Below are 27,290 nucleotides of genomic sequence, written 5' to 3' on the forward strand. Positions count from 1 at the left end.
ACCATTACCTGTGCCACCATCTATGTCCGCCCCAACGCCCCTCTTCCTTTCGACTTCCTCTCCCACATCGACCGTACCTTCTCCTCCTATGTGATCGCTGCCGACCTCAACATCCATAGTCGCTCCGCTGCCCAGTTACGGCGGTGGCATCGGTTCCTCTCCTCCCTTCAGGGCGACCTCATCCCCATCCCCCAGCACACCCGTCCCGAATCCAACTCCACTCCCGATGTTATCCTCTCCTCCCCCAACCTCCTTGGTCGCATTACGGTGGATGTCCTGGAGCCTATTGGTAGCGACCATCTCCCTGTCCTCCTCACCGTTTCAGACGGCCGTCGCCCCCGCCCCGACCCTCGTCATGACCCTCCCCCTAAGTACATCCATGACTATTCCCGTGCCAACTGGAATGCCTACCGGGAAACCCTCCCCACTCAGGTCGATAGCCACCCTCTCGCCTACTGCCGTCCCGATGATGTCACCCATGCCGCCTCCTTTCTCCAGCAGACCTTGTCTGAGGCCGTGGAGGCCCACGTCCCTACTGTTGCCATCCACCCCCACCGTCCTACCTTACCACCACAGGCCGTCCTCCTCCTCCGTGAATCCCGTCGTCTCTACCGTGCCTTCCTCCGCACGCGTGACCCGGACACCCTCCGACGCCACCGGCAACTACAGCGACACATTCGAAATTTGCTCGCGGCCAAGAAACGCCGGGACTGGCGACAGACATGCACCCATTTAAATGCTACCCTCCCTATAAACTCGTCCAAGTTCTGGACCGCCTTCCGTCGCCTTACCGGAACTAAACCCTCCCCCTACTATCCTCTTCTCCACGATGATCACCCCTTCCCTGACGCCCTTAGTAAGGCCAATCACTTTGCCTCCTACCTGTCCGATGTGTTTTCCATCCCTGATGATCCCCAGTTCGATTACTCCCTCTTCCCAGATATCCGCGATCGAACTGATACCTCTGTCCCTCCCCTCGCTCCTGGTTTCCAGTACTTGGACAACATTCCACACACGGACCTTAATGCCCCCATCACCACACAGGATCTCATCAATACACTCCGCACCAAACGCAACACCGCTCCTGGTCACGATCGTGTTACCTACCGTCACCTTCGTGAAGCTCCTGTCTCTTTTCTCTCCACCCTGGCCGGGCTCTACAATGTAGTCCTGTCCACCGGTTACTACCCCGACCTGTGGAAAACCTCCCGTATCCTCATGTTCCTCAAACCTGGCAAACCGCCGTCCGCCGTCTCCTCCTACCGTCCCATCAGCCTTACCTCGGTCTTCAGCAAGGTCCTGGAATCTATCCTCACCCGCCGCATCCACCAGCATCTCCGCCAGCACCGCCTCCTCCCCGTTACCCAGTGTGGCTTTCGGCCGTCCTTCTCTTCCGACGATCTTCTCCTTCACCTCACTCATCTCCTTTCCGAACAGCTCAATTCCCGTCGCTCCGCAATCTTCCTCTCTCTTGACCTCGAACGCGCATATGACCGCGTATGGCATTCTGGTCTCCTCTTCAAGCTCCAAACCTTCGCCCTCCCCATTAACTACGTTCGTCTGATCGGTTCCTTTCTCTCCCGCCGTCCTTCCCATGTCACCATCCATAATACCGATTCCTACACCTTTTTCCCCTCCGCCGGTGTGCCCCAAGGCTCCGTCCTCTCCCCCCTTCTGTACCTTTTGTACACGGCGGATATGCCGCCGCCGTCACCCCCCGTCCACCTTCTCCAGTTTGCCGATGACACCGCCTTCCTTGCCCTTGCCCCCACCCTGCAAAGCTCTCAATGCCTTCTCCAATCCCATCTTGACCGGTTCACTGCTTGGTGCAACCAGTGGTTGCTCAAGGTCAATCCTTCCAAAACCCAGGCGATCATTGTAGGCAAAACCACTCCCTCCTTCCGCCTCCTTGATTTCTATCTCACCGTTTATGGCCGTCCCATCGCTCTCACCCCCACCCTTAAGTACCTTGGCGTCACCCTCGACCGTCGCCTCTCCTGGACTCCCCATCTCCAGACAATCCAAGCCAAGGCACGTTCCCGACTCCGTCTCCTCAAACTCCTTTCCGGCCGAACGTGGGGTCTGGACCCCTCCACCATCCTCCACACCTATAAGTCCCTTCTCCGCCCTATCCTCTGTTACGCCCATCCAGCCTGGATCTCCGCCCCCCCTTCCTTTTATAAATCCCTCCAAATCCTTGAACGTCATGCTCTCCGCCTTGCCTATCGCATCCGTCTCCCTTCCCCCACGCGGATCCTGTATGACCTTATCCCCTTCCCCCACCTCCTCCTCTTCCTCGAAAGGATACGAATCCTATACACCTCCCGTAAACTCGATCCACCTCACCCACTCGTCTCCCCGGTCCTCTCCCACCCCCGCCCGCTGCCGCCCCTGTACTCCCATGTCCCACCCGGTCTCCATCTCTCCACCCTCCTTACCCTCTCCCAAGGTGGCTTCCGCCAGCTCCCCCTCCCTGATGATGTCCTCCTCCCCTGCATCTACCCCTCCTATCAACTTTGATCCTCCCCCCCCTCCTGTGTCCTTTCCTTCAGGCACCCTCCCTCCCCCCCCTTTTCCCTTCCCTTCTCTTTCCTTTCCCCCCTCCCTCCTACCCTCTCCTCCGGGCTTCACTCCCCCTTCCTCCCTCCCCCTCTCTCCTTTGCCCATGGCATCTCTGCTCTCCCCTCTCCCATTTCCCCTTCCTCCTCCTCCACCTCCTCTCTTGGCAGGTCCCCGGACTCGTACACGCTGAGTGGACATTCGCCCGCCGGAGATCATCGCCATCAGTGTCTCGTGAGTGCCGTCGTGTTTCGTGTTCAGTGTTCCCGTCATACTCCATCGTTCACCTGTGCCATCGCCATCTTCAGTGTTAGTGCGTCGTGACAACAGTTTGTAGTGAATTTTCGTCAAGTGTGAACGGCTCCGTGTTTGTCTTTATGTGTCTACTGTTTTATTACCCACCGTTACGTCACATTTGTGTATTCTTTCTGTTCTATCTTTATCTCCTCTACGGCTGAAGAGCGGCGTACCATGCTGCTGACAGCCTGCCTGTTTGTACGGGTTTGAAAATAACAATAAAGAAGAAAAAAACAAATAGTGCAACATCTCCGGCGGTACACCGAAAGGTTGTCGCCCTTCGATAGTGCAGTTTTCGCGCTAATCGAAGTGCTAGGGGTTCCAGGTGCCAGCCAGCCAGCCAGCCAGCCAGCCAGCAGTTCCCGGTCCCGGCCTGCAGCGGTGGTCTGCCAGCCAGCCAGCCAGCCAGCCAGCCAGCCAGCCAGCCAGCCAGCCCTCCGGTGGCAGCAGCAGTCCCGCCAGCAGCAGTCCCGCCAGCAGCAGTCCAGCCAGCAGTAGTCCAGCCAGCAGCAGCAGCAGCAGCAGCAGCCGCCGCCGCCGCCGCCGCCGCCGCCGCCCCCCCGGCCCTGTCTGCGGCAGCAGCGTCCCTGCCTCTCGCCGTCGCCGTCGCCGTCGCCGTCGCCGTCGCCGTCGCCGTCGCCGCCGCCGTCGCCGTCGCCGTCCGTCGTCTCTCAGTGTGTGTCCTGTCCTTTTAGTGCTGTGTTTTTTCTTTGTTCTTCTTGTCATCATGTCCGCCCCCACCACCACCGTCACTACTACCACCACCGCCATCGTGTATACGTCCCCTTCCGCCGCCTCCACCACTATCACTTGGTGTGCCCAGTCCCACCCCCCTCCTCCCATCCCTCCCCTCCTCTCTATCCCTTCGCCCTCGCTCTTTGTCGCCCCCTCTCCCGCATCTTCCTCTCGTTCTGATCCTTTCCCCCCACTCCCCCAGCCTGTCACTGCAGCTCCGGCTAGGGTGGTGGCCCGCCGGGCCACTGCCCACGCCCAGCTCTCCCCGTCGCCATCGCCATCACCGCCGCCACTGCCACCACCGTCATCATCGTCACCATCACCATCACTGCCACATTCGCCTGCACCGTCACAGTCACTATCTCCGGCGCCGACTGCTGCGTCCGTGCCGGGACCTGTCCCTTCCCACCACCTCCCCATCGTTCCCGTCCCTCTTGTCACCACCCGCCCATCTGCCGCTGTCAAACCCCCTAGTGGCGCCTCCACTTCCTCTGCTCCTAAAAAGGCTCCACCCCGCCCCCCATCCCCACCCCCTAATGCCATGGACGTCTCCCCACCAGGCCCTGCTCCCTCCTCCTCCTCCTCCCCACCCGGTCTCTACAAATATCTCCTGTCCCGTCCCGATCCTTCCTTCCTCGAGGCCCGGAATCTCTCCCTCCTCCTCCGCCAACATTTCCCTGGCGCCCCCATCTCTCTCCTTACTCCCAGACGGGATTCAGTTCTTATCTCCTCCCCCAGCCCAACCCTCCATACTGACATCCTCTCCCGCCTCCCCATCACCCGTTTTGGTCCTCACGCCACCCTCACCCCTGCTCCCTCCCCATCTCCTACCCGCCAACCCCAACCCCCGCGTCGCCCGCCGACCCTCACCGCCGTGATCACTCGGCTTAGCCCGTCGATCACGGAGGAGGAGGTGCTGGCGGAGCTGAAGGCCCATCCCACCCTGGAGGTGCGGGCAGTCCGCCGCATTTTCAATGCGACCAGCCCCACCCGCCTTATGCCTGTTTACTCTGAGGACGCCCCCTCCATTGACCGTCTCCTGAAGGAGGGTGCCCTCCTCTTCAATCAGCGGTACAAGGTCGACCCCTCCCGTTCCCCCCCTCAATCCCTGCGCTGCCAGAGATGTCTGCACTACAATGCACATCCAACAGCAGAGTGCCATGAGGCCCCCACCTGCCCGCATTGTCGGCAAGCGCACTTCCTCCGGCAGTGCCCCAACCTCCAATCCCCTCCCTCCTGTAATACCTGCAGCCTCCCCCACCCCACCTACTCCCAAAAGTGTAAAGCCCGACCCCCTCCCACCACTCCTGAACTCACCGTACCTGTTCGTCCCCTGGACGCCCCCACCCCTCCTGGCAATTCCCTTCGTCCCCCCCCACTGCTGAGGACATCATCAGGTTCCTCACCATTGTCCTCCAAAACGTCCATCCCTTTCAGCGCCCCCACACCTTACAACAGATCTCCCTCGCCGCCCGTTCCATTTTCCACCTTAAAATGTACGCCACCTTTTCCAATAACCAGGCCCATTTCACCTTCTCCCGCCTTGACACCCTCGTATAAGTCCTTATCATGGCGCGACAGCATCGTATCCTTTTCAACAATATCCGCTCCCTTCCCGCCAACAAGAACCTCTTCCTGCACACCCTTGCTACCCACCGTGTGGATGCCTTCCTCCTCAATGAAACCTTCCTCCAACCCCACCACTCCATCCACACCTCCCCCTATCTCCTCCACCGCTCCGATAATCCCCTCCCAGTTGCGCGTGGCGGAGTTGCCATTGGCCACCACCGCCAGGTCCCCGTTCGGCTCCAGCCTCTCCTTCCCGACCCCACCGAACACCTGATCCTTAGTCACTTCTTCCCCGGCCTTACCATTACCTGTGCCACCATCTATGTCCGCCCCAACGCCCCTCTTCCTTTCGACTTCCTCTCCCACATCGACCGTACCTTCTCCTCCTATGTGATCGCCGCCGACCTCAACATCCATAGTCGCTCCGCTGCCCAGTTATGGCGGTGGCATCGGTTCCTCTCCTCCCTTCAAGGCGACCTCATCCCCATCCCCCAGCACACTCGTCCCGAATCCAACTCCACTCCCGATGTTATCCTCTCCTCCCCCAACCTCCTTGGTCGCATTACGGTGGATGTCCTGGAGCCTATTGGCAGCGACCATCTCCCTGTCCTCCTCACCGTTTCAGACGGCCGTCGCCCCCGCCCCGACCCTCGTCATGACCCTCCCCCTAAGTACATCCATGACTATTCCCGTGCCAACTGGAATGCCTACCGGGATACCCTCTCCACTCAGGTCGATAGCCACCCTCTCGCCTACCGCCATCCCGATGATGTCACCCATGCCGCCTCCTTTCTCCGGCAGACCTTGTCTGAGGCCGTGGAGGCCCACGTCCCTACTGTTGTCATCCACCCCCACCGTCCTACCTTACCACCACAGGCCGTCCTCCTCCTCCGTGAATCCCGTCGTCTCTACCGTGCCTTCCTCCGCACGCGTGACCCGGACACCCTCCGACGCCACCGGCAACTACAGCGACACATTCGAAATTTGTTCGCGGCCAAGAAACGCCGGGACTGGCGACAGACATGCACCCATTTAAATGCTACCCTCCCTATAAACTCGTCCAAGTTCTGGACCGCCTTCCGTCGCCTTACCGGAACTAAACCCTCCCCCTACTATCCTCTTCTCCACGATGATCACCCCTTCCCTGACGCCCTTAGTAAGGCCAATCACTTTGCCTCCTACCTGTCTGATGTGTTTTCCATCCCTGATGATCCCCAGTTCGATTACTCCCTCTTCCCAGATATCCGCGATCGAACTGACACCTCTGTCCCTCCCCTCGCTCCTGGTTTCCAGTACTTGGACAACATTCCACACACGGACCTTAATGCCCCCATCACCACACAGGATCTCATCAATACACTCCGCACCAAACGCAACACCGCTCCTGGTCACGATCGTGTCACCTACCGTCACCTTCATGAAGCTCCTGTCTCTTTTCTCTCCACCCTGGCCAGGCTCTACAATGTAGTCCTGTCCACCGGTTACTACCCCGACCTGTGGAAAACCTCCCGTATCCTCATGTCCCTCAAACCTGGCAAACCGCCGTCCGCCGTCTCCTCCTACCGTCCCATCAGCCTTACCTCGGTCTTCAGCAAGGTCCTGGAATCTATCCTCACCCGCCGCATCCACCAGCATCTCCGCCAGCACCGCCTCCTCCCCGTTACCCAGTGTGGCTTTCGGCCGTCCTTCTCTTCCGATGATCTTCTCCTTCACCTCACTCATCTCCTTTCCGAACAGCTCAATTCCCGTCGCTCCGCAATCTTCCTCTCTCTTGACCTCGAACGCGCATATGACCGCGTATGGCATTCCGGTCTCCACTTCAAGCTCCAAACCTTCGCCCTTCCCATTAACTACGTTCGTCTGATCGGTTCCTTTCTCTCCCGCCGTCATTCCCATGTCACCATCCATAACACCGATTCCTACACCTTTTTCCCCTCCGCCGGTGTGCCCCAAGGCTCCGTCCTCTCCCCCCTTCTGTACTTGTTGTACACGGCGGACATGCCGCCGCCGTCACCCCCCGTCCACCTTCTCCAGTTTGCCGATGACACCGCCTTCCTTGCCCTTGCCCCCACCCTGCGACGCTCCCAACACCTTCTCCAATCCCATCTTGACCGGTTCACCGCTTGGTGCAACCAGTGGTTGCTCAGGGTTAATCGTTCCAAAACCCAGGCGATCATTGTAGGCAAAACCACTCCCTCCTTCCGCCTCCTTGATTTCTATCTCACCGTTTATGGCCGTCCCATCGCTCTCACCCCCACCCTTAAGTACCTTGGCGTCACCCTCGACCGTCGCCTCTCCTGGACTCCCCATCTCCAGACAATCCAAGCCAAGGCACGTTCCCGACTCCGTCTCCTCAAGCTCCTTTCCGGCCGAACGTGGGGTCTGGACCCCTCCACCATCCTCCACACCTATAAGTCCCTCATCCGCCCTATCCTCTGTTACGCCCATCCAGCCTGGATCTCCGCCCCCCCTTCCTTTTATAAATCCCTCCAAATCCTTGAACGCCATGCTCTCCGCCTTGCCTATCGCATCCGTCTCCCTTCCCCCACGCGGATCCTGTATGACCTTATCCCCTTCCCCCACCTCCTCCTCTTCCTCGAAAGGATACGAATCCTATACACCTCCCGTAAACTCGATCCTCCTCACCCGCTCGTCTCCCCGATCCTCTCCCACCCCCGCCCACTGCCGCGCCTGTACTCCCATGTCCCACCCGGTCTCCATCTCTCCACCCTCCTTACCCTCTCCCACGGTGGCTTCCGCCAGCTCCCCCTCCCTGATGATGTCCTCCTCCCCTGCATCTACCCCTCCTATCAACTTTGATCCTCCCCCCCCTCCTGTGTCCTTTCCTTCAGGCACCCTCCCTCCCCCACTTTCCCTTCCCTTCTCTTTCCTTTCCCCCCTCCCTCCTACCCTCTCCTCCGGGCTTCCCTCCCCCTTCCTCCCTCCCCCTCTCTCCTTTGCCCATGGCATCTCTGCTCTCCCCTCTCCCATTTCCCCTTCCTCCTCCTCCACCTCCACTCTTGGCAGGTCCCCGGACTCGTACATGCTGAGTGGACATTCGCGCGCCGGAGATCATCGCCATCAGTGTCTCGTGAGTGCCGTCGTGTTTCGTGTTCAGTGTTCCCATCATACTCCATCGTTCACCTGTGCCATCGCCATCTTCAGTGTTAGTGCGTCGTGACACCAGTTTGTAGTGAATTATCGTCGAGTGTGAACGGCTCCGTGTTTGTCTTTATGTGTCTACTGTTTTATTACCCACCGTTCTGTCACATTTGTGTATTCTTTCTGTTCTTTCTTTATCTCCTCTACGGCTGAAGAGCGGCGTACCATGCTGCTGACAGCCTGCCTGTTTGTACGGGTTTGAAAATAACAATAAAGAAAAAAAAAAAAATATAGTGCGATTGCCAGCTCTTCACTGATTCATCAAAAGTCTGTAATTGTTTAATTTTTGGCAGGCACAGACCACGGTAAGGGCGTGTGCCTCATATTGTACCTGAATAGTGGCCGGGTGACCCCTCACATGAGCGTCCACCCCCCTTCCCCAAAGCGCAACGGCGCGTCGTATACGAAGAAATGGTGCCGCCCCTTATCATTTACAAGGAAACTGTGTCGTTGCCGTATGCTAAGGTGCAAAATGCATGTATTCATCAAAAGCCCGGAATTGTTTAATTTTTGGCAGGCACAGACCACGGTAAGGGCCCGTGCCTCATATTGCACCTGAATAGTGGCCGGGTGACCCCTCACATGAGCGCCCACCCCACTTCCCCAAAGGGCAACGGCGCGTCATATACGAAGAAATGGTGCCGCCCCTTATCATTTACAAGGAAACTGTGTCGTTGCCGTATGCTAAGGTGCAAAATGCATGTATTCATCAAAAGCCCGGAATTGTTTAATTTTTGGCAGGCACAGACCACGGTAAGGGCCTGTGCCTCATATTGCACCTGAATAGTGGCCGGGTGACCCCTCACATGAGCGCCCACCCCCCTTCCCCAAATCGCAACGGCGCGTCATATACGAAGAAGTGGTGCCACCCCTTATCATTTACAAGGAAACTGTGTCGTTGCCGTATGCTAAGGTGCAAAAGGCATGTTAAGCTAGATCATGTTAAGCTAGTTACAATACACTGTGGCTTCCTTCTGCTCCGCTGGAGGTCGTATGCAAACCCTTACTACGTGCGAAGAAAAACGTGGCGACAGAAACAGACACCATAGCGTGCAAATTACACTAACAGAGTTACTGTGGCAGTGATATCTACATTAAAATTTAGTAGATAAGATGTCATAATTATTCTGGTAATCGCAAGTTTAATTACTTCGACAAAAATTTGATTCACTGAGACATAAATGACTCATTCACACAGAGACAGTAAAATTATGTTCTTCTATTATTTTTAAAAAAAAGCTTCAAATATTTACCGAAAATTGCGAAAAAGAATATAATAGACATACAAATAATAATAAATAAAATGTAATAACATAAAATAAATAATAGAGATTCAATAGGAGAAAAGAATATAAAATAAAAATATCGGCACTCGATATAGGCGTTTCGATATAAATATGTCGGCGTTGAATTTCACGTCGTTGAACATCGATATATTTTGGAAAGGATATCGATATTTTAGGAACAGCTCAAGATTTTATGGCCGCACTCCCTTAACGTTCGACAGCTAGAGCGATACTAGCGCCCGAGGGGTGAGAAAACAGTCACATGCGTATTAATTATAGTGTTTTGTTTTTAGTTATTTTCTACTTAATTCAGGAAACAGCTGTTACATTTTTGCGTTCCATGTATTAGGAAGTTATCAAGAGACGTGAAGTATCATCAAATACATGTGAAAACAGCCCAACCTCACTGGTTGAATGATGTAAGCTGTAACTAATTCATTAAGAAATTCTTTGGAATACGTGTATTTGCAGCGTACTGCGCTGAAAGAAAGAGAATGTAAACGCATATGTCATGCACGAGTAGCACATGTTTCTGTTGTTATTGCCGTGGGCACTTTCCGAACCACTTAAAAAAATTTTATGGTGTCTCGTGATTTGCCCCTTTCTAACACATCACTCGACTTCCTAATACACAATTATTCTTGTAAATGTAATTACTTTTGCTTCAAAACTGTACGTGTTGAAGATTCTAGCCGTACGCGGCCCAGGTTTAGCAAATCATTTTTGAAATGAATTTTTCCGTGTCGAGAAACAGTTTTATTACTTCTGACGTTTTCCCATAAGCTACAGTTGTGGGGGCTCATTTGTTACGTTAAATAACTTAGGTATTACTTTCCATATAGGTCTGCTACGTTCCACATTTTCTGATGTGGCTGAAAACGTAGCGAATAAAACTCTGCTTTGTTGGGTAGATATAAGACGTATCTCTGCAGAAGGTCAGGTCTTCAGGAGTTTACTAGGACTTTCTTGTTGCAGGAGAATCGTAAATAAACTGCCCTGTAATGTAGCGCTTCATACCGCCGAGGGTGCTTACAACAGAAACTCCCAATGGCAGCCCCATCAGAATTGGTGGCTCAGTGGATAGCCCGTCTAAAAATGAACACAGATCAAGCATGGAAACAGGAAGAGAGTGTTCTGAACTGTGGAAAAAGAAAAAAATACGAATAGTGAACGGACAAGTGATTGACCTGAATAGCCACGGTGTTGTGGTTAAGTGGTCATGGTGTTGGACTATCAAGTAAAAGGGGCATGTTCAAAACTCTCTCGTGCCATTTACTTTTGTTTCTTTTTTTCACAATATCATGAACTGTCCGTCTCGTCAATGTTTCTTCTCTTTCTGTTGGCTAAGCAGTTGTCATACTATACGTTGATTACAGAATATGAGTCATGTGGTAAGAATACGTTACCGTCGCAAGTAAACGTGATGAATAGTGGGAGCAGTTGAGATACCACACACACGTCTCACAGAAATGAAAACAACTAATAAACGGGCGTGAATTATATTACGACAAAGGAGTGAAAACTTCCTACATGGAACGCAACTTAAAAAGACGTTAAAACGTATGTTTTGACAGAGCACAGAGAAACTGAGTGACTGTGAAACTGTTGCGTTCATTTGTTGCAGCTTATGTGACAAATTGTTATACAGGGTGTTACAAAAAGGTACGGCCAAACTTTCAGGAAACATTCCTCACACACGAATAAAGAAAAGATGTTATGTGGACATGTGTCCGGAAGCGCTTAATTTCCATGTTAGAGCTCATTTTAGTTTCGTCAGTATGTACTGTACTTCCTCGATTCATCGCCAGTTGGCCGAATTGAAGGAAGGTAATGTTGACTTCGGTGCTTGTGTTGACATGCGACTCATTTCTCTACAGTACTAACATCGAACTCACCAGTACGTAGCATCAACAGGTTAGTGTTCATCACGAACGTGGTTTTGCAGTCAGTGCAATGTTTACAAATGCGAAGTTGGCAGATGCCCATTTGATGTATGGATTAGCACGGGGCAATAGCTGTGGCGCGGTACGTTTGTATCGAGACAGATTTCCAGAACAAAGATGTCCCGGCAGGAAGACGTTCGAAGCAATTAATCGGCGTCTTAGGGAGCACGAAACATTCCAGCCTACGACTCGAGACTGGGGAAGACCTAGAACGACGAGGACACCTGCAATGGACGAGGCATTTCTTCGTGCAGTTGACGATAACCCTAATGTCAGCGTCAGAGAAGTTGCTGCTGTACCAGGAAACGTTGACCACGTCACTGTATGGAGAGTGATACGCGAGAACCAGTTGTTTCCGTACCATGTACAGCGTGTGCAGGCACTATCAGCAGCTGATTGGCCTCCACGGGTACACTTCTGCGAATGGTTCATCCGCCAATGTGTCAATCCTCATTTCAGTGCAAATGTTCTCTTTACGGATGAGGCTTCATTCCAACGTGATCAAATTGTAAATTTTCACAATCGACACGTGTGGGCTGACGAGAATCCGCACGCAATTGTGCGATCACGTCATCAACAAAGATTTTCTGTGAACGTTTGGACAGGCATTGTTAGGGATGTCTCAATTGGGCCTCGCGTTCTTCCACCCACGCTCAATGGAGGACGCTATCACGATTTCATACGGGATACTCTACCTGTGCTGCTAGAACATGTGCCTTTACAAGTACGACACAACATGTGGTTCATGCACGATGGAGCTCCTGCACATTTCAGTCGAAGTGTTCGTACGCTTCTCAACAACAGATTCGGTGACCGATGGATTGGTAGAGGCGGACCAATTCCGTGGCCTCCTCGCTCTCCTGACCTCAACCCTCTCGACTTTCATTTATGGGGGCATTTGAAAGCTCCTGTCTACGCAACCCCGGTACCAAATGTAGAGACTCTTCGTGCTCGTATTGTGGACGGCTGTGATACAATACGCCATTCTCCAGGGCCGCATCAGCGCATCAGGGATTCCATGCGACGGAGGGTGGATGCACATATCCTTGCTAACGGAGGACACTTTGAACATTTCCTGTAACAAAGTGTTTGAAGTCACGCTGGTACGTTCTGTTGCTGTGTGTTTCCATTCCATGATTAATGTGATTTGAAGAGAAGTAATAAAATGAGCTCTAACATGGAAAGTAAGCGTTTCCGGACACATGTCCACATAACATATTTTCTTTCTTTGTGTGTGAGGAATGTTTCCTGAAAGTTTGGCCATAACTTTTTGTAACATCCTGTATTTTCAGCATTTCCTTGGAACTGGTGATATTCATACGAACACCTATACCGGGCAAGGAGGCATATCTCACTCACTCATCAGGCATACAAATTAGGTACGTCGGTAAGAGGTTCTTACCACATGCCACACCTACTGTCACTAATGCCGTGTATGACACATCAGACGTGTTTTCTGATGGAGGATTCGGTTGACTTGTCACCTTGTCCTCAAACGTTTGCGGTTTCCATTTGAAAGACAATTCCTTTCCACTTCTAATAGAGTAGTTGCGCAGAATCAACTGTCAATGTAGGTCCCATTCTTACACCCTGTTGTTGCAAACGGATATTACACCACGACACAGACACAAATTTGAATATAGCGAACAAAGAAAAAACAAGTTGGCCTGAGGTGGGTTTGAACACCACACTCCCACGTGGCGGTCCATCACCGTGATGCTACTATTTGTTTTACGTTATTGTTCATTGCATTTTTTCGGGGCGGATGTCCCATGACACCCGTTCTAGTTGTATCACAGAGGGCACTTAACCCTCTCCCCAAACATGCTAAGCTACCATGCCAGCCAGCCCTTGACCACAACGCCGTTGCTGCACTACAAGCACTAAAGAAACTGGTATAGGCATGAGTATTCAAATACAGGGATATGTGAACAGGCAAAATATGGCAATACGGTTGGCAACGCATATGTAAGACAAGCGTCTGGCGATGTAGTTAGATCGGTTACTGCTGCTGCAGTGGCAATGGAAAGATTTAAGTGAGTTTGAACGTGGTGTTACAGTCGGCGCACGAGCAATGGGACACAGAGCATCTCCGAGGTAGCGATGAAGTGGAGATTTTCCGGTACGACCATTTCACAAGTGTACCAAGAATGCCAGGAATCCGGTAAAACATCAAACCTCCAGCATCGCTGAGGCCGGAAACAAATCCTGCGAGAAAGGGACGACAGAAGAGAATCGTTCAACATGACAAATGTGCTACCCTTCGCCGAATTGCTGCAGATTTCAGTGCTGGCCCGTCAACAAGGTTCAGCGTGTAAACCATTCTACGAAACGTCACCGATATGCGCTTTCGGAGACGAAGGCCAGCTTGCGTACCCTTGATGACGGCACAACACGAAGCTTTATTCCTCGCCTGGACTGTTGATGACTGGAAACACGTCGCTGGTCGTGATGAGACTCCTTTCAAATTGTATCGAGTGGATGGACGTGTGTGGGTATGGAGACAACGTCATGAATCCATGGACCCTGCATGTCAGCAGGGGACTGCTCAAGCAGGTGGAGGCTCTGGAATGGTATGGGGCGAGTGCAGTTGGAGTGATATGTGATCTAGATACGACTCTGACAGGTGACACGTACGTAAGCATCCCGTCTGATCGCCTGCATCCATTCATGTCCATTGTGCATTCCGACGGACTTCGGTAATTAGAACAGGACAATGCGACACCCAAACAGAGTGGGTTCAGGAACACTCTTCTGAGTTTAAACACTACCGCTGCCAACCAAACTACCCAGACGTCAACATTGTTTCGCATATCTGGGATACCTTGCAACGTGCTGTTCAGAAGAGTTCTCCAGCCCCTCGTGCTCTTCAGGTTTTATGGACAGCCCTGCAGGATTCATGGTGTCAGTTCCCTCCAGCACTACTTCAGACATTAGTCGAGTCCATACCACGTCGTGTGCGGCACTTCTTCTACGTGCTCGCGGGGGCCCTACACGATATTAGACAGGTGTACCAGTTTCTTTGGCTCTTCAGTGTAGTTACAAGTAGTTAGAGCTTTCATTGTCCATAGATTATTGGTTCAATTATTAAAGATATAAATAAAAATGTATCGACTTTTATGCAAATGTCAAATGTACTCTAAATATAAATATACTGTAAATAATCGGGATTTCAGTTTTGAAAGGAAAAAAAAACCTAAGTTTTAACAAGTTGAAGACGATGAAAAGAGCGTACACAATATCCATTTCGCCAAAGATAGCGCTGTAGCTTTCAGTGAGCTTCGTTCTATTGATCTCACTGGTAGCCTGTCACTGTCGCTCATCTGTTTCGATTGTCGTTGGGAAGGAATAGAAGTTCTAATGATATCAGCAAATGTTTTGCATGCCTGGTCTGCGTCTAAATCTGAGAGGAGTCTTCTAGACGCGAACGCAATGGTCTCGCCATGTAAAGTCCACCTACTCTACGTGTGGCTTCTTCTGCTTTGTCACAATGCGTTGCATGTTGCGAGTCTTAAGGGAGGAAAGGAGGTGGTAAGTACATTGCGCTTTCTCAAAGTTCGATTGTCAACGTAACTGTTTCGTCTTACGTATCCAAACACCTGAAACGTATATGCGTAAACGTGAAATTCAGGTTTAAGATCGTGGAACTGTGACGAAGATATACTGCAATACTGAGTCTGAGATTTCGCACGGAATTTATCAAGATCTACAAATTATAATAAGAAATCAAGTCGTTTCTCAATGGAGTGACTGATTATGTCGACATCCATCGAGACTTAGCGTACTTTGGCGATTTGTATTACAGAATAAGTTTTTTCTTTTATTCGTACCGTTTGTCGTGATGTCATTACAACTACAGTCTAATACAATTGCGACATTCATTACTGTGGAAATTTTTACCGTCTTGACAGCTGGTGTGATACTAGCGTCCAAAGCGACGAGAAAGCGACCGCAAAAGTAAAGTTGGTTTTTAACTGTTTTTCTAGTCGATTAGCGAAATAATTGTTACATTTTTGCGTTCGAAGCATTAGTAAGTTGGCAAGAGACATGAATGACCGTGAAACACATGTAGGAACAACCGAATTTTCCTGGTTCAATGCCTCCCTGAGTGGCCGAGCGGTTCTAGGCGCTACAGTCTGGAACCGCGCGACCGCTACGGTCGTAGGCTCGAATCCTGCCTCGGGCATGGATGTGTATGATGTCCTAAGGTTAGTTAGGTTTAAGTAGTTCTAAGTTCTAGGGGACTGATGACCTCAGAAGTTAAGTCCCATAGTGCTCAGAGCCATTTGAACCCGGTTCAATGACATAAGGTATAGCCGAATGATAAAGTAATACTTTCGAATATGCGTATAATTGTAGCTTACACTGCTGAAAACAAGAGAATATAAACGTATATTTCATGCATGAGCAGAATATATTTGTTTTGTTGTGTATTCTAATTACAACAGACGCCTTCCTTGACGCATAACAACTTCGTAAGCAGCCTAATGTTTCACATAGTCTTACACGTCACTTGGCTTTCTAATACATAAATATTTTTGTAAATATAATTACTTTTGTTTCAAAATCGAATGTGTTGAAGATTCTAACTGTTTGTGAATCAGACGCAGCAACAATTACGGAGTTGGTTTCATCTGTATTGAGAAACAGTTTTATTGCTTTTATTCTTTCATTGTGACTCCAGTCGGGTTTTTCCTTGAACTACAGTGGTGGTAGTTTATCTGCTACTCTAAATAACGTAGGTATTGCATTGATTACACGTTTCCTATATTCCACGTGTACTGATTTGACTGGAAGTGCAGTGAAGAAAACTTTACGTTTTTGAGTAGATATATATCTACACCTACACAGTGGCGGATACAGAAGAACCTCAAGGATGGGGCGCTATAGATATCTTGTGCTACCTTTACTTTTACTGTAATAAAAATGCGTTTTTAGGCATTTTCTCGAAAATCATTATTACCGTAGATTACAAGTTAGGCAAGGGAAACTACTGTTACGTTATTGGTAAAAATGTTCTTACGAGTCTCATAACAATATTTTTACTGAGAGATTACTACGAATTACTATTATTAATACTTCACAATCAGTTGATCACTCTCACTCTTGACTGGCCTTCACACTTGCACTTGCAACAACTAGGACTTTTTACTTATTCATTCTTCAGTATTCATATTTCTGCTTCTGAATGTAAACTAGCTTCCTATTCGGCGCATAGTCCGTATTTATAACGCTACGTATCGAAGGTTCTCTGTACAAGGAAACAGTAGAATATTCGCGACTTTCTTGAACAAATACCAGACAGGATAACGAATCGAGGTTACTAGAATGGTCGCGACTTTACTCGTAGGTGTGTGTTAGCTATTTATGTCCCAGACAAAAACGTATAAAATACGATAACGCGGACGCGCGTGCTACATAGGAAAGTACAACTAAAACTGGGTTATTTTGGAAATCAGCCTTATGCAAGCACAATTATTTTATTTTTAGTACAACTACTCCATATCTCGATTCAGTTGAGTCGAATGCCGAGAGAAACAAACGAATCGGCTCCGCAGGGGGGGGGGGGGGGGGGTGTCGCCCCCGTATGTATCCTCCACTACATCTACATGGATCCTCTGCAAATCAGACTCAAGTGCCTGGCAGAGGGTTCGTCCAACCACCTCCACAATAATTCTCTATTATTTCAATCTCCGAACAGAGCGCGGTAAAAACGAACACCTTTATCTTTTGTGCGAACTCTGATTTCCCTTATCTTACTATAATGATGGTTTATCGCTACATAGGTCGGCTTCAACAAAATATTTTCGCATTTGGAGGAGAAAGCTAGCGATTGAAATTTCATGTGAAGATTCCGCCGCAACCGAAAACGCCTTTCTGCAAACGGTCAGGTCTCCTGCTGTTTACTAGCGATTTTTTTGTTCCTATAGAACACGACATTCTGTAGTAAATATCTGTAGGTTACAAGAAAATCGTAAATAAACTATTCCATAATGTAGCCGTTCACACCTGCTAGGGTTGTTAGGAAACCAAGAAAAGAAAAATATGATGTTTTCTTCTTGTTGTTGTTCCAATGTTCAGCGCTACATACGCTTCCGTTTGTAAAAACCATTCTACACATCAAGATATACAATTACGCATTGCTTTCGCTTTCAAAAGAGCTCACCGAACTCAACAGTGTAACTTCCTGGCCGCTTGATGTGCTGCAATCGCTGTGGGTAACAAGAAAGAGACGGAGCGCCGTGACTTACGTTAAAGACTGTGGCGCAGCTGTAGTCTTTCCTTGTTTTGCGGTACTTGGTTCGTTCCCATTTCGATAAATAGTTAAAGTTCTTTTGTGATAACCGTTCCGATTTGCTGCTGTCCCAGGAGCAACGGTCAGTATTCAGAGATATGACAGGAATGATCATTCGAAGCAAAAATGTCTATTAAACATGAGCTCTAACATGCATAGCTTAACAGCTACGAGCACTTCGTCATCTCAGATGCTGTTAAACCGATCTCTTCTATTGCAGCTCTTTGTTTTCCATATTTTGGGAGGTGTTCAGGGTCAAACGAAGAATGGGATAAAACTCGTCAGCTTTGACTAATGACGTCATATATTAGTCATAGATATTAATTTATTTTCGAATCATAGGTAATATATCGGTTACTTTCTGTGCTAATAATCGTAACTAGGAGTAAATGAATGTTTTATTAAGAAATAAATAATGTGTACGATTTTTGATGCTGGTGGTAATTTTGAATCACTTGCGTAGGTCTTGCGAATTATACCTGTGTCTGATAGTCAGTCGTTGCTGTTTCCTCTGCACTCGATTCGTATCTTGTACTATGTAGGTCAGCTCAAGAAGTATTGGCGAAAGAAGAAGAAGCGACGTACGCATAACTGGCATCACGGACCTCAGTTGAATTACGATGGTTGTATCCTGTTCTTCAGCTGACCTATACATGTATATAGGATACAAGTACTGTATCAAATGGCTCTGAGCACTATGGGACTGAACTGCTGAGGTCATTAGTCCCCTAGAACTTAGAACTAGTTAAACCTAACTAACGTAAGGACATCACAAACATCCATGGCCGAGGCAGGATTCGAACCTGCGACCGTAGCGGTCTTGCGGTTCCAGACTGCAGCGCCTTTAACCGCACGGCCACTTCGGCCGGCAGTACTTTATCGCCTTCGCTGGTACTAGTATCGTATTCTTCCACTGGACTATGTAGGTCACCTGAAGTACAGGATACAAATTTTATGTTTGTCAGTTCTCCTGTAGAAATGCAGCATTTGTATGATGTGCTCGATGCTGTGAAAATGATAGTTTTTCATGTTTCTACGGTACTTGTCTACCTCTGGGGTATAAAACGATGGAAATAGTCCAAATAAAGAGTATTTGGTTCTTCATTTTTGCGTTAAAAATTAAGTTGTTATGTTTTCTTACATCAATCAACTTTTATGAATTGTCTTTCATAAAACATCGATTGTTAGGAGTTTGTATTTGAAACGGAAACAGGAATTTCGCGTCCAATATGTAATTAGAAACAAGAAGTCATGCATTATTCATAGAAAATGATGATAAGTTTTATAATTACGAGACCTAAGTATTTCAAATTGAAAGAGAGGAAAAAATAATGCATTTAGAGGAACGGCCCAAGTGTGACACTGAAGCACGGGAGCGTGTAGCCAACTGATCCCAACCCTCCCCATACCTGTCGCGAATGACGAATGTTAAAAATGATTGTCGGTAGCGTTAGCTCTAATTTCTCCAATTTTTTCGTTGTAGTCATTTCGCGAAATGTTTGAGGGAGGAAGTAACGAGCCGTCTGACTCATCCCTTCTCGAAATTTCAGCATCAAAACTCTCCGTGGTACACAGCGCCTCTCTTGTAGCGTGTGCCGCTGGAGTTTGTTGGGCACCCCTGGGACGCTCTCGCGCCTATCAAACGATGACGAGACGAAACGCGCCGCTCTTCGTTGGATCTCCTCTGTCTCTCCTATCAGCCCTACCCGGTAAGCGTCCCAGACTGTTGAACAGTACCCAAGAATCGATCGTACAAGCATCTCGTAAGCCACGTGTTTCGTGGATGCGTTGCATTTCCTAATCCTTCTCGTTATGAGACTACTCATTGGTTTACATGGTCATACCTCATAGGGTCGCTCTAGATAGTTACTCCTAGATATTTCAAGGTAGATACTGCTTCCATCAATTTGTAATCAATAGTAGCCGGCCGCAGTGGCCGAGCGGTTCTAGGTGCTACAGTTTGGAACCGCGCGACCGCTACGGTCATGGATGTGTGTGATGTCCTTAGGTTAGTTAGGTTCAAGTAGTTCTAAGTTCCAGGGGACTGATGATCACAGCAGCTACGTCCGGTAGTGCTCAGAGCCATTTGAACCATTTATAAATAGTGTAGTTGGGCAGCAGTGGATTTCTTTTCCTATCTATGCGCAATATGTTACATTCATTGACGTTCTGGGTCAACTCACAGAGGCTGCAGCATTCATCAGTCCTCTACAGGTCATTAAGCAAATCGATACTGTCTTGTGGCGTCGCCACTCTCTTATAGACCGCCGTATCGTCCGCAAACAGTGTCGTAAAGCTTCCAACAATAACACTACCACAAGAGGGCTACAAAAGCTCTTGTTCAGTATATAGTTTGACACTTTAGTGACACATCCACGCACAGGGATGCAAAGCGTAATTCTATCACAACAGACAGCGGAATGAATGTTTGAAATATCGTTTGCCACAATACGTAGACGGGGGTGCACAGTGCCGCTATTTGTGATTCACGTATCGAAGTCCAGTGCGTCCTCCCCACACTTCTCGTAACTGATTTGTAGTCGACTTTCTTACCTCTGTTCTCGTAAGAGTTGCCCCAGTAGGTTTCTCCTCCACCGGTCGAGAGCTCAAACGTTTGAGCCGTAAACAGTGCATAATACTTTGACGGTTGGGTAGTCTGAATGCTAAGCATAATAAGAACCTTAAAATGATAGGATTCCAACTAAATTTCCAACTTTATTTGACCTACCGTAATATTACTCTACTCTATCGTTAGTATCCGTGACAAGATTCCCGGTCATTAATCGTTAGTTCCCGAGCACCTCTAACACCTCAAAAATGCTTCAACGATCCAAGAATCAGCATGAGAACCCACGGACAAATCTATCAATTAAATGTGTCTTTATGTGGAGCTGCACACACTAGTTCACATGTTGCTGTTTTGGAAGTATCTATATCGCGACGTATTTACGAGCACCAAATATTCACCATCACGTCTACATCTACATCCCTGTACGTACACTGCAAGCCACTGTGAAGTGCATGGCATTGGGTACTTGGCACGGTAAAAAATCTTGAATTTTTTTCCCGTTCCGTCCGCGAACGCAGTGCGTTAAGGGCGAGTGCTGAGACGCCTCCTTACGGCAGCGAAGAGTAGTGGCTGGAGAGCGCCTCTGGACGCCTCGCTTGCGACATTTCGTAAGCGGCCTCTCGTGGGACAGCTTGCGTCTCTCATCATTGAGTTGTTTCAACAATTGCGTGACACTATCCTGTGGGTCAAACAGACCTTTCACGATTTCTGCTGCCCTTCTCTGTAGACGTTCATTGGCCGCTGTCGGTTCTGTGTGGTGAGCATCATGCTATGACGGGACCCACAGATGTTTGGTAACCGATATCGGAGGTCAAAAGTGATCGTCACTACATTTCAGATCACCTCACTAGTTTTCAGTCCGTAAGGATCTGGTAAAGCAACAACTAAGATGACATGTAACAAAAAAAAGTGCCCCCAAAACAGCTCTAGGTCGAAAACTTTTTTACAGTCGGAGACGGAATTTCGGACGTTCACTGTATTTCTGTTGCGTCAAATTTCAACAAAAATGCAAGATTACGAGATAACCACCATCGGCTTTTGCCACAACAACTGACTGGAATCCTGCTAGGACTCTATTTCTGCACAACGAGACGTAAATAATTCTGTAAATTCCTGTCTAGTCTCTTAACCCTAAGACAATATCCGCCGTGACAGTTACTGTTATTGTTCAGTTTCATACCCTGACGGCCTCCGTTGACGGAAATGTAAAATATGAGCGCCGACAGTTGGATTTGAAGTAATGTGAATAATTGTGGCTAAAACTTAACAGCGCATGTTTACAATCATTACTAACTATTCTTTCTCATAACTAGAGCTACACATATCGGGGTAACGCGATGTTTCCACTATTTTCACACGTGCTTGTGAGTGTCGGCGAGCAATTGCACCATAAGCAGCGACGAAAACTCATCGCCATCTGAAAGGCATATACTGACGTCAAACACATCTGCGACGCTATAATTTCTGTATTCTTCAGTAAACGTCTAGGCTAAACGTAGCGTAACGATATAAAGAAAAATCGTGATAAAACAAAAAATAACGTTATACAAAAAAAAGTTAGACAGTGCCTATTGAAATTAGCAACAAAAACCACTAATTTAACTTAAATCAGAGGACCTCATTTATGGTAAATACATTGTAGATATCGTCTGCAAATTGCGACCGTCGATTATCTACTGTATAATAAAATATTTCAACAGAAAATGAAAAAGCGGCGTCGTACATCACTAACAGAGTATATTTAAGTTACAATTCTATTTTTGCAAGGAGTATTTATTACTTTCATCAAAAACTTGACAACTAAGGTGAGAATATTGCAGGTGGTGCGTTCAACAGGGACAACTTTTTGTGTGCAACCAGTGTTTATGTTTTTAGGATATAAGGTTTAGATTCACCTTACAAGGATGTGGTGTAGTTTCTCCCACCTGAAACAATTCACGCTAATGTAGTTTTCTCATACATAAAAGAAGTAATTCTTACATTAGAAGGAGCTTGATGTGAAGTAGTTGGGTTAGTGGAAGACAATAACTGAATTTATAGAAAAGCAATATCTAACTTTAGTACTCCGCCAGAAGTAAAGGTAAAGTGCTGTCACCCTGCAAGGACTTCTGCAGATCGCCCACTGTACTATTTTGGGGATGCAGTTCATCTTTTAAAGTGTATTTGTAATAATTGGTACAATGAAAAGGAGCAGATTCTGTGTTTTCCTGATTTCAGTGGGAGCATGGAGGGAGGTTTTGTATCGGTCACAGCACTAAAAGAGCTACATGTGATTGAAAAGAATAATTTGTTACAACAGAGAAACTCTCTAGCTTTAAAATCTCTGTTTCCAAATTCAATTGAAAGGCAAGATGCTAAACGTGTGCTTTTTAATGATATGACAGTTGTTGCTTTGCAGAAACTGGGCTCGAAGATAGGAATACAAAATTTTTAAAGTGCTGTAACATTTATAAGAATAATAAAACTTCAGTGGTATACTGCGAATGCGAAAACATTACTTAAGGGTCAGAGGCTAAAAATGTTTTTCAGGAAACTGCAACTTCTAATTCATATCACATATTTGATTTTTTAAAGAGCTTTGTGTCTTGGTTAGGTTTATGGCATGGCTTGAATGATAACAGGAAACTTTCTAAAGAAACACACTTTGCTTTAAGACATACAACAGCTGCTTTGACTGATTTCAGTAGCTACTAGCTGTCTGACAAAAACAGGTCCTATTGGCTCCTTGGAAGAGTATAGACTGACTGTTTGGAATTAAGTGGGGGAAAATACCATATTTCTCTTAGACAGGCTTTTGAAACTGAGCAAAAACCTAGTGCTGAGAGCACAGTCTATGGTAGTTGGAGATGTGGTTATTTACGTGTCATATAGTTTTGAAACAACTTTTGAAATCCAGGGGTTAAATGATATCCCAGTACCAGATTTATTAAGTTTGGTGGTAGATGAGAATGATGTTGAAGGGATAGTGGAGGACAAATGGCTGTTATTTCACTACATATCAGGATACTGCTCACACCAAGTGCTGAAAAAAACCTCACTGTGAGTATTGCACTGTGAGTATTTCTTATTTCAGATGATGTAAAGCAAGATGATCATATGATATCGGCAAAGGATCGAGGAGGCTTGGCATATCCCAAAGAAGATGTATCATGTGTAACATATGTTTATTTAACTTTTCAAAAAATGTAAAAGAACATCAAATTTTGTTTCTCCAATAGGGAAATCAAAGGTGTGTGCTTCTGAAAGTAGCATCCTGTAATATTCCCAGTGATTTGTTTGGTGGATTTCAATGTAAAAAACGAACATAGCCTTGAATCTATCAGGTGTTCCATACTGCTTTGTTGTGTAAATATCATATTAAATAATCATATTAAGAGAAGAAATTATGCAGCTATGAAGAAAAATTTAAAAGTTTTTTAAAAGAAGTAAAAACATCATTAGAGCATTCCTTACTCATTGATGACATTACATGAATCAATAGATTCCAAAATATTTGCATTAATTTGTGTGCCGCTCTTTAGATGTTTATTTGTATGAAAGAAAATTTTGGTGGCTAGGTTTCAGCTAATTCGGTAATTTTCCATTAATAGAAAATGAACATGGTATGCTGCCTCTATATTTTGCAATTAGTGAATCACATCTGCACCTGTTTCCCATTAAGAGATGTTAATGTTTTATATTCTGATGAAACATATACGTTTTAACATAAAAATGCGTATACGTGGACCGCTAATTGTAACACAAAATGGTGCAAATTACGATTTATGTTTTGTCAATCTACGAGCCTATGTTAAAATTAAAAAGCTGCACTTAAAAAAGTCGAAATGTTGCAAACATGAGATTTGCAGTGATAGTAGGAATCAGTGAAAGAAATTATGACCATATTTATTTTACGTTGCTTTAAATGATAATTTACGTTTATGCAAGACGCAGGAAGTAATGATACATTCACTTAAATGGACAATCCATGTTGCAGGGCATCCCAAAGTGCAGATATTGTTTGACTCCTGTTGTGACGTCACAAAGCATGCTGTGAGGCTTTGTTTCCACGTGGCAAGCTATACGCTAAAAACTGCACGTCGAGTAACGATCGTTCAGGACAAACATGAGGCTACTTATCGTGCTGCCATCTTGTTGCGCCGACTTGCAACAGGGTGTAGTTACGTGGCGTACCGCTCGATGGCAGGACCAGCCGTGGCTGATTTCATTCCGTTTTCTTGCGTTTTGCAGGAACGGGTCTTAACCAATTGAATTTTTCACAGTTGCATGCATTTCTTACTTTGATTTATTTACACTGTTGATATATGCGACAGTTAAATGCAATGATTCGAAATGGTGTAGAAATGTTGCGTACCTCGCTGCAGACGAAATTATGGAAATGAGCCATGAGCAGCGGTGTTTTTTTCTCCTAAAATGTCAGAACTCCAGCAGAACTGGATAGCTCACTGCAATACATCATGAAAATTTCCATGTTACCCAGAATTCAAAGGTAAGCTCAGCGTCTTTACGAGTCACTTAGATTGTGCCATGGTATGAGGGCTTTAATACAGAGAGCAAGAACAACTTGTCGTGTGTTCGTGTTAGCATGATGTCCAGTTGTTCAGGAACAACGTGATTTCAATTGACCTGATGCCAATGTATAGCAGAGCTGTTTCACTGTATAAAGTACCGAATCACTAGCGGACTGTGATTTACTTATGCAGCTTTATAACTCAAAATACTGAGTCAGTATTGAACTATTTGTTCTGAAAGTAAATGACACATAGCATCTGTGCGTTAGTGGCAACCTTGCCCTTGGGCATTATCACTTGTAGCTAATAAAATGTTTTTGTAAAATTTCAAGGACTGCAAGCTCCATTTCGCTGATGACCTCATTCAGAGACGTGGTGAATATTTCTACACATCCACAGTAAAGAAATATTCTGTGGCTCTTCTGAAACCTCGCCTTAGACCAGCAACTGTACCATGGATTCTACCTAACTCTCTGGAGTACCTTTCATCACCTCCTTTTTCATTGGAAGAGCCTGGAAAACAGACACTAAGTTCTAGCTATTGTAGCCAATGTAATTTATGCCCAGTATGAACAGGAAAGACATTTCGTAGACTTGAATGTTTTTCTTTAGTGCTTGGAGGGGATCAAGCTGCTCAAAGAGTGGCATACTATAAAGTCAGATAGTGTCATTAGTTTTGCTCTAATAGAAACAACAGTTATTCTTACACTTTAATGTTCTGTTGTGGTGAATACTGGCCCAAGTATGCAGTTACATCTTGGTAATGTGTAACCACAAAACCTGGTACAAGGAAGTTCCCATTAACAATAAACCATTTGAACCTGGTATGCATACCCTGAGTCCAACAGACCTGCAGACAGTAGAAATTTTTAATTACAATATCAAAGACTTAAAATTGTGGCCCAACTCATCGGGTATGCTGTCTTGCAGTATTCAGTAACACATTAAATGTACAATTAGAAATCCGTGTCATCAGTTTTAAGTGTTACATACATTGTCATCTTTATACCACATACTTATATAACCTGTTATATACATATAGCTATGGTTTATGTTGCACCGTTATCAAATTAGACTGGGCTGTAATCGATTACGTTTTGTTGAAATACAGAGAATACATTATTAGTACACCTACACATTGTTTTCATTGCAGGAAATATATTGTTACAGCTAGCAACAGATGGTGGTGTAATAGCGCGAAATACTGCAGTGTATTATTACGAGTATAATGTTGTGGGAGTCTGCTGCACAGCAGTGGTGTGTTTGATATTCCATAGGAACTCGGAAGAAAGGTAAGTGTCATTTGTAACACTAAACAATAAAATGAGTTACAGTCCTACAGTCGACAGAAGAAGAGAGGTTATTTCTTCACTTTTTTCAGATATAATATCAGAATCCACATCTATAAATACGAGCAGGAAAGGAGATAGCATACGCTTATCAAGCCAAATTTTGAATCAGCTGTTAGTCAGTGGGGAGCTGAAGATGATGATTTCCTTTCAGAATAAAACCGTGAAATTGTTCCTTAGGCAACGGCATGCAGCTCTCTGAGTGAAGGACAACGTAGTGGTGGTGGTGATGATGATGTTAGTGACGATGATGATCGTGATGATGATGACGATGACGTAGGTAATAATGCCTCAGGACAAATAAGCAGTGAAAGTGCTACCATATATATTGCCCCAAATGGTATGCAGTAGGTTTAGTACCCCCAGTGCCAAATAAAATGCCTGCACATAATTTGGTGAATAAATATTCCAAGACCAGCAAGGGGCGTAATCGCTTACACTCCCAAAGATGCTTAGGATTTATTTACTCCTCTAACTATTGCGGATGAAATCGTGAGATGCACAAAGCTAGAAGCAAGAAGACTTTGTATACCAAAAAAATAAACTGGAATGATGAAGCTACAGACGAAATGTTCGCCTGCTGGGTAATTTTATTTCATAATGGCGCAGATAAGGTTTGGGATGTTCCAATTAGGGAATTTTTTCATGCAACTTTTCCAATCTGTTATACAGTGCTACAATGTCTGTGAATCGGTTTGAGGCAATAAGAAGATTCATTAGATTTGATGACAAAAGAAGAAAGAGGCTAGGTTACAAACCGATAAGCTTGCTGCTATATACTATGTATGGAAAATATTTACCAGACAGTGCAAGAAAATAATGATACCTAAAAGTAATGTCGCTGTGGATGAACACCTAGTTGCATTTAGGAGCCATTGTGAATTTGTGCAGTATATGCCAAACAAGCCTGGAAAGTATGGAATGAAAATATTCTGGATGTGTGAAGCTAAGCTGGTTATGCCATTGACAGGACTGTGTACACAGGAAGAGAACTAGATTAGTCACCCCAGAAAAA

The sequence above is a fragment of the Schistocerca americana genome, chromosome 11 (assembly GCF_021461395.2).
Source record: "Schistocerca americana isolate TAMUIC-IGC-003095 chromosome 11, iqSchAmer2.1, whole genome shotgun sequence".
In the NCBI taxonomy this organism is placed as follows: domain Eukaryota; kingdom Metazoa; phylum Arthropoda; class Insecta; order Orthoptera; family Acrididae; genus Schistocerca; species Schistocerca americana.